The sequence below is a fragment of the Pyrus communis genome, chromosome 4 (genome assembly GCF_963583255.1).
Source record: "Pyrus communis chromosome 4, drPyrComm1.1, whole genome shotgun sequence".
Classification (NCBI taxonomy): Eukaryota; Viridiplantae; Streptophyta; class Magnoliopsida; order Rosales; family Rosaceae; genus Pyrus; species Pyrus communis.
The window spans coordinates 28836234-28845001 of record NC_084806.1 but is presented as its reverse complement, the minus strand read 5'-3'; positions in this window follow the sequence as shown (position 1 = coordinate 28845001).

Sequence of the window (8768 nt, the reverse complement as noted above, 5' to 3'; positions counted from 1 at the left end):
TTACCAAAAATTTGTAATGGCAGAATTACCCATATAAATAAAATATCATGGTAAAAAAAATATTTGCACAAAAAATCAAAACCCAAAATGAAAATGAACCTCGCTAAACATTCGTCGTGTCACGAACTTCGAGAATGAGTCTGAACCATAGCTAACTAGTAAGTCTTGCCGTAGATGAGTCGTCTTGCCCACTTGCTTAGTGAACCCAACAATTAAGCTGATAGGAACATATTCATGCGACTTAATTAGCTTGTACTCATGCATTTATGTTGTGTTTACTTAGTTATTTTAGTGTTTAAGGCCACTTTTGTGTATTTTCAGATTATAAGGCCAAAGTGTGCAAGAAGATGCAAATTGGAGTCTTTTGGAGTGAAAGAGGAATGAACGAGTTGAAGACTTGAATAAACGATGAATTCCTACTCCAACGATGAATTTCTACCAAAACGAGAATTCCTACTCAAACAAGGTTTCCTAATTGAAGTAGGAAAGTTAACCCTAGGTTTCCCGTTTTGGTAACCTTTCCTAAACTTAAACATCCGTATTTTCTAGCCACTTTGAAGGCCTTGTAGGCACTTTAGGACACAAAACCAAGGCCCTAGCCCAATTACACAACCTTGCCGTGCCTTAACCCTAATTCCCTTCCCTTGCCGTGCAAGGGGGGGGCACTTTTGTCCAATGTTGTGCAATTAAACCCTATTTCCCTCTCCTAACCTAACCCTAGCCGCACCCTTTAATTATTCCCTTGTTAATTTCTGATTTTATTTCCTAAATTCTAGCAGCCTTTAGGTGAATTTTAGTTAATAAAAATAAAAGAGGGTTTGAATTTCTAAACCCTAGGGTTTCCACCATTTAGCCGCACCTTAGGGACCTATTATTATTTTTCTTTTCATATTTTTCAGGGACAAAAAAACAAAAAAGCCGCAAGAAACCATTCATTGATATTTTCATAAGCCATTCACCCTAATTCTCTCCAAGAAGCCGTCACTCCCATTCTCTCCCAAAACCGTGCATACCATTCACCTTATTTTATCATCAGCCACATTCACATTTTAACCTAAGCCGTAGCCGTTCACTCACTCTCTCCCATAAGCCGCAGCCACCATATTATTATTCTCTCCATTCTCCATTCAATCCGTGCATCCACCATCCATTCCAGCCCTTCCTACCACCTTGCCGCAGCCATCTTTACCATTCCAGCCACCTTCCACACCCCTTGCCGCACCACCAAACCACCCTAAACCCATCTATAACCCAGAAACTCACCCCAAATCATCCAAAACCATCTCTGCCGCAGCAAGGAGAAGAAGAAAGAGGAGCTTGGACGCGCAGAAATTCAAGTGGATTTGTTGTGCGTTCTAGGTGTAATCAATCATTTGTTTTTTATGTTTAAATTCAATTTTATTTCTCTTTCTGTGAGCATGAGAGGCTAAACCCCTAATTAGCTAGGGGGTGATTCGAAACCATGTTTATGCTTACAATATGAATTGATTACCTTTGGTTGGAATTTCATGAGTTGTTGATTCAATTTGTTTAACTGTTTGATTGATAACTTATTTGTGTATGTTTATTGAGAGTGCACGCTTAATTTTCATGCATGAATATGACGCTAGAATATAAGTGAGTTTCACCTAATAGTTATGAATTTATATTCACAAGTAGTGGAGGTGCTTATAAACAATCGCGTTAAATGAATTCTTGGCACTAGTTTCATGCTCATCATAGTAACAAATGCCTCGTCAACACTTATAGTTTTCATGATGCTTAATGATCTTTGATTGTATCTTTATTGTGCTTTTCACGTAAAGGATTTTTGGAGAATGTTTTGAATTGCGTATGCGCTAACCCATCCAATTCATTAACTTAAGGAGAACTTGACGGTTAATTTAAGCGGACCTAATTAACCCAGGGTGTTGAGTTTCATAACTTATCGAAATACCAACTGAAAATCATTTTGTATGCAAGTGTAACATGTGTGGAGAAGAACCTTCTAGCTAGCATTCATCCATATTTTCATCACATTCATATTTACATTTTGCCTTTAAATTACAATCTGTGCATTTAGTTCAATTTCGTCAAAACCTCAATCCCCCTTTACTTTAGTGTCCAATTTAGTTAGAAAGTGTCTTAGTTTGTGTTTTTAAGTGTTTTGATTCAAGTTATTACCCAAATTCGTCCAAATTCACCAAAGTGCTCAAAATTGCCCAGAAAGTGTTTTTAAGGCAGTTTTGAGTGTTTTGGTGCTGTTTTGAGTCTTTTGATTTGTTTTAGTGTTTTTATTGTTTAGTTTTGCATTCTTTGAGTCTAGTTTAGTGTTTTAACCTTTGTTTTACGTTTTTGAGTCAGTTTCCAAGTGATTTTGCAATCCCTCCTAATCCCCGGTTAAGAATGATCCCTACTTATACTTATACTACAATTGTCACAAGAGGGTTTTAATTTGTGTGTTTATTTAGTTCGCATCATAAGCCATCAATATTACAGTCTGCAACCTGTAATGCCGATAACTCATCGTTGTCTCAATAAGCTATTGAGAAGTTCCCGAGGATGCCAAAATATCATTTTGCTCCTCATGTGTGAATATGCCTAGATCGTCCAATTCATGCCTTGATCTCGATACTGTACTATCCTAAAGTGCACCAAACCAACTGCTAGAAGTGTTTCGACGTCCACGTTCCCACAACAATAAGACCCTAGTGTGAAGTAGTGGAAATATACGTAGGGACGAACACATATTGCGAAAAGCTTCCTTCGTGACTAATCACTAGAGTTGTTCTCCAAATCGAAGGGTATAAGATCTGAAAGCTTAAATTAGAGAAACCATATCTCTGACGACATTCTTCGAATGACAGTTGCAGTTTCAAGCCACACTTGAAAATTAACGCCACAATCGCCAAGCTCATAACCGACGTTCTTACCTTCGCCGGAATTTTTCTTGGTAAGTCTGGTAAACTCGCAAGAAGATTATACTCCAATGGTCCTTGCTAGAATCGATATGAAACTAGCGCACGCATCCGCCGGGTTGACCTATCATGAATTCCTTATTGATTAAGCGAGAAACCATGTCGAGAAGGTTAAAAGAACACTCAAGAATTTGAGAGTCAAAACAAGTTCATCAAATTTAAAGGACAAGATATCTAGATTGATTGCCTACCATCACACTACAAAAACAACTTCCGAAATATTCAATCACCAATGGTAACAATCCATTCAACGGACTATTTGGCGGGTGATTTCAATATCCGAGCAATTCTTTTGAATAGTCTACCCGTCTTCGAAATAATACGACTGCAGCAAAGTAGACACGTACCCAAAGTTGACTAGAATGTCTTTTGGTGCGAGATTTATACGCACACAAATTAAACCCTCTTTTTGTCAAATTGTAGTATAAGTATAAGTAGGGATCGTTCTGGACCGGGGATTAGGAGGGATTGTTAATTACTTGGATTTGACTCAAAAACGTAAAATAAAGTTTAAAACACTAAACTAGACTCAAAGAATACAAAACTAAATGCTTAAAACACTAAAACAAACCAAAAGATTCAAACAAGTTCAAAAGACTCAAAACTCTTAAAAACACAAACTAAATTGATTTCTAACTAATTTGACATTAAAGTAAAGGGGGATTTAGGTTTTGACAAAATTAAACTAAATGAACAAATTGCAATTAAAACAGAATGTAAATATGAATGTGATGGATTTGAATGGATGATGGAATAGCCAAGGGGTTCTTCTCCACACATGTTACACTTGCATACAATATTGATTCTCAGTTGGTCTTTCGATAAATTATGAAACTCAACACCCCGGGTTAATTAGGTCCGCTTAAATTAACCGTCAAGTTCTCCTTAAGTTAATGAATTGGATGGGTTAGCGCAACGCAATTCACCACATTCTCCAAAAGTCCTTTACGTGAAAAGCACAATAAAGATACAATCAAAGATCATTAAGCATCATGAAAACTATAAGTGTTGACGAGGCATTCGTTACTATGAAAAGCATGAAACTAGTGCCAAGAATTCATTTAACGCGATTGTTTATAAGCAACCTCCACTACTTGTGAATATAAGTTCATAACGATTAGGTGAAATTCACTTATATTCTAGCGTCATATTTATGCATGAAAATTAAGCGCGCATTCTTAATAAACATTCATAAATAAGTTATCAATCAAACGGTTAAACAAATTGAATCCACAACTTATGAAATTCCAACGAAAGTTAATCAATTCATATTGCAAATATAAACATAGTTTCGAATCACCCCCTAGCTAAAGGGGGGTTTAGTTCCTCATGGTACAAAACAAAGAGAATCAAAGAAACACCTAAACATTCCAACAACTCAAACTTGAATTGTATGAACGTTTAGGCCCTCTTCTCTTCCATTCCTCATTCGTACAAAACAAAGAGTATTGAAATTAAACATTGAAATCAAAGAAACACCTAAACATTCCAACAACTCAAAAAGGACTTTTGGAGAATGTGGTGAATTGCGTTGCGCTAACCCATCCAATTCATTAACTTAAGGAAAACTTGACGGTTAATTTAAGCGGACCTAATTAACCCGGGGTGATGAGTTTCATAATTTATCGAAAGTCAAATGGAAAACTTTTTATTATGCAAGTGTAACATATGTGGAGATGACCCCCTTAGCTATTCTATCATCCATTCATTCCATTTCATCAATTTCATATTTACATTCTGTCTAGTTTATTTAACTTGTTTCGTTATTTCAATTTTCGTATAAACTTAAATCCCCCTTTACTTTAATGTCAATTTAGTTAGAAATCATTTTAGTTTGTGTTTTTAAAAGCATTTTGAGTCTTTGGTTTGTCTTAGTGTTTTAAAGTTTAGTTTTACATTCTTTGAGTCTAGTTTAGTGTTTTATATTGTGTTTTTACGTTTTTGAGTCAAATCCAAGTGATTAACAATCCCTCCTAATCCCCGGTCCAGAACGATACGTGAACAGCACAATAAAGATACAATCAAAGATCATTAAGCATCATGAAAACTATAAGTGTTGACGAGGCATTCGTTACTATGAAAAGCATGAAACTAGTGCCAAGAATTCATTTAACGCGATTGTTTATAAGCAACCTCCACTACTTGTGAATATAAGTTCATAACGATTAGGTGAAATTCACTTATATTCTAGCGTCATATTTATGCATGAAAATTAAGCGCGCATTCTTAATAAACATTCATAAATAAGTTATCAATCAAACGGTTAAACAAATTGAATCCACAACTTATGAAATTCCAACGAAAGTTAATCAATTCATATTGCAAATATAAACATAGTTTCGAATCACCCCCTAGCTAAAGGGGGGTTTAGTTCCTCATGGTACAAAACAAAGAGAATCAAAGAAACACCTAAACATTCCAACAACTCAAACTTGAATTGTATGAACGTTTAGGCCCTCTTCTCTTCCATTCCTCATTCGTACAAAACAAAGAGTATTGAAATTAAACATTGAAATCAAAGAAACACCTAAACATTCCAACAACTCAAACTTGAATTGTATGAACGTTTAGGCCCTCTTCTCTTCCTCTTCGTTGTAGCATAAGGTCTAGGGATAGTTGGTTGGGGGGATGGAAGTGTGGAATGGAGTGGGGAGTGATGGAAATGGAAGATGGTTTTTGGATTCTAAGGGAGACTCACGGCTAAGAGAGAAAGGGATGTGTTTGTGGTGTGTTGTGTATGAAATGAGATGTGATTTTTGTGTATGAATGCATGGGTTTTTATAGGGGGAATGGGAGAATATGTGGGTGATTGTTTAAGAGTGAATGTGGTTGTTATGATTGAGAGTGCATGTGGATGAAATAATGATGGAAAAAGAGCTAGGTTGTTGGTGTGTGAATGCATGTGTTGAATTGGTGGTGCAATGATGAAAGAGTAAGTGCATGTGTGTGTGAATGGTGGTGCAATGATGAAAGAGTAAGTGCATGTGTGTGTGAATGGTGAATGGTGGTGCAATGATGAAAGAATAAGTGCATGTGTGTGTGAATGGTGGTAGCTAGGGTGAATTATGATGAATGCATGTGGAATAAAGATGGAGAAGGTGGTGTAATGATGAAGGAGTAAGTGCATGTGTGTGTGAATGGTGGTGCAATGATGAAAGAGTAAGTGCATGTGTGTGTGAATGGTGGTGCAATGATGAAAGAATAAGTGCATGTGTGTGTGAATGGTGGTATGATGCATGTGAATGCATGTGGCTAAGGGTTGTTGATTGGGCTAGAGGTTTTGCATGGCTCAAAGGATTGTTTGATTGGGCTAGGCCCTTTGTTTTATGTCCAAAGTGCATACAAGGCTTTCAAATTCGTCCAACACTTTGGCTCCAAGCATATGCTATCCATTCCAAGCCCAATTTTGCTCCAAAATGCTCCAAAATGCATCTTTTTGCTTCCTTAGCCATATGAACCTAAAAACACACGAAAATGGATTAAACTACTAAAACAATTATGAATTAACAACATAGATGCACGAAAACAAGCTAAGTAAGTCGCCTAAATATGCTCCTATCATCTTTCCAACACAAATGAGTGAATATGGAGTCACAGTCAGAAAATATGCTGATCGAAATGCCAGAAAATCCAATAAATTTAAGAATGGATAATTTTACAAGGTGGTATAAAATGTAGTCCCTCTGGATCAATGAAAAATGGGTTTACTTGTGAAATCGATCTATAAACATCAAAACATCATCATAATCTCTACATGTACAAGATACCTCGTACCAGGAGCTTATGGTGATATTTCCCATTTGCATTTGGATACAAAAAGTGATTATAACCATTCAAACGATTTCTTGATGGGTCAGAGGTAACATCATATCGATACTCGTGAACTTCAACTGGAGTGGGATAAGGAAGACTGAAAATGTCTAGGGGTAGAAACAACTCTTACTACGGTGCTTAATAATTATGTTTGCACAACCAAGATGATCCACAATAGTGCAATCATAGACGTTGATTTAGTTCTTCCAATGTTGTTGTCAGAAACTTAGCTCTTTCTAAAAGTAAGTGAAATTGAGAAGTTCTAAGGTTAATAAAGATTTTGGACATATTTCTCCACAGAGAAGTACCATTCAGTTTTCAGATGAAAATGACAACTGTTGACTCTAGGTCATATATATGATGGTTCATTTTGAACAGTTCTACCGTTGGGAAATGTAAGCGATGTTCCATCATACTGCCTCTACACAATTGAAATATCCAAGGAACACGTCATCATGGATTTCCAAAATGATCAAAGTCATCGAAAAGTGTAACGCGATGGTGAAGTGAGAACAACAGTTCGGTTGTCAGAAACTTTATCAATAATCAACACCCCAAGCTTAACTAACTTTCCTTGGCCAATAAGTGAGGAAATACACTATAGCCGAAAATCGCTAACCAATTGTCGATAAACTCGACAAGACTACGAATATGTCAAATCTCACAACACTTTGTGAGAATTTCAACCTTCTTCCTCTAAACTCTTTTTGGAAAAAGGAAAGAATATCATCTGTGAAGATCACGTCTCCCGAGATAAGTACCAATCTAAACAAAACTAATGTTTGAGAAATTTGGTCTCACTACCGAAGCAGATGAGAAAGTCATTGAAAAGACTACTACGAAGTCATTGGGTTATGGAAGAAAACTCGAGTTACAAAGGGTGGGTCGGCTAGATCATCAGCTCGAAGTAGGGGATAACGGTTTTTAATCGTCACCCGAGGAAGTTGCTAAAATCTAGGTATGATCCTAAGGTTCAAAGTTCCCTAGATAAGGGGTTTGGATGAATAAATTCCTAATCGGTAAGCTTTAGTAACTAAGTTCTTCCAAATGGTGGGAATTGCTCGAAAGATGCAAGGAAACTAGTGTAGTATGAGAAAGTGGATCGATGATAATATCTAAGGTAAGACTTTGGAATATGACGCCTAAATGTACGTCCTTAAAATGTACCATAATACTTCCTCTCACTACACCACGTGCTACTAGGTCTTGATCGCTTTCTCGATACTTGATTCACTCCAACAATGAGAAATTAACTCGTACTTCGATTTTACAGTCTACCTGTGGAAGTGATCGAAAATGTAGCTAGTCGAAGAGGTTATGTTTATCTAGATAGGTGATTAGGTAAAAACAACTATGAGCTTACTGTCCTAATACAAAGCTTGCTCCTAACTTTCCAAGATTTAGTTTCTTTGGCTCCAGCAGTCACTATTAATCAATCTATTAGTCATGCGCTAATTAACGGATTTATGACATTTTGATATTATTCGTTACCCTGAAACTGTGAGCCGACATTCTAGTGTAAAGGTATCATTCCCAGAGACCAGCACCTGTGTTCGGTATCAGAAATCATACCGCTTGAATACTGGTTCACAGTTCCTAGATATTAGACAATAACATTAATTAGTAGAGCCACCATAGGCTGATTACAGACTAGAGCCCTCTCGGGTGGGTGGTTTTGGACGACTGATAAGGAAATGGTCATGTGAGGGGGTTCCATAATTCTAGGGGAAATACTTACTACTTCGAAGATTTTATACTAATCATAGGTATAACAACTCGTACTTCGGTGCCTATACTCATTGAAATGACGAGTACATCACCAAAAGAAATCTGGAAACTTGTATTGGTTAAGATGTCCTAAAGCTGGAAAGAAGAATTTACTAATAATCTACTTTAGAACTGGCTTAAACGGAAGTCGATCTTTCTCTTAAAGATCCAAAATGATAACTAGTACGTTTAAGATGATTAGTGCTATCAGGAACCAAAAGTGACTGTCCC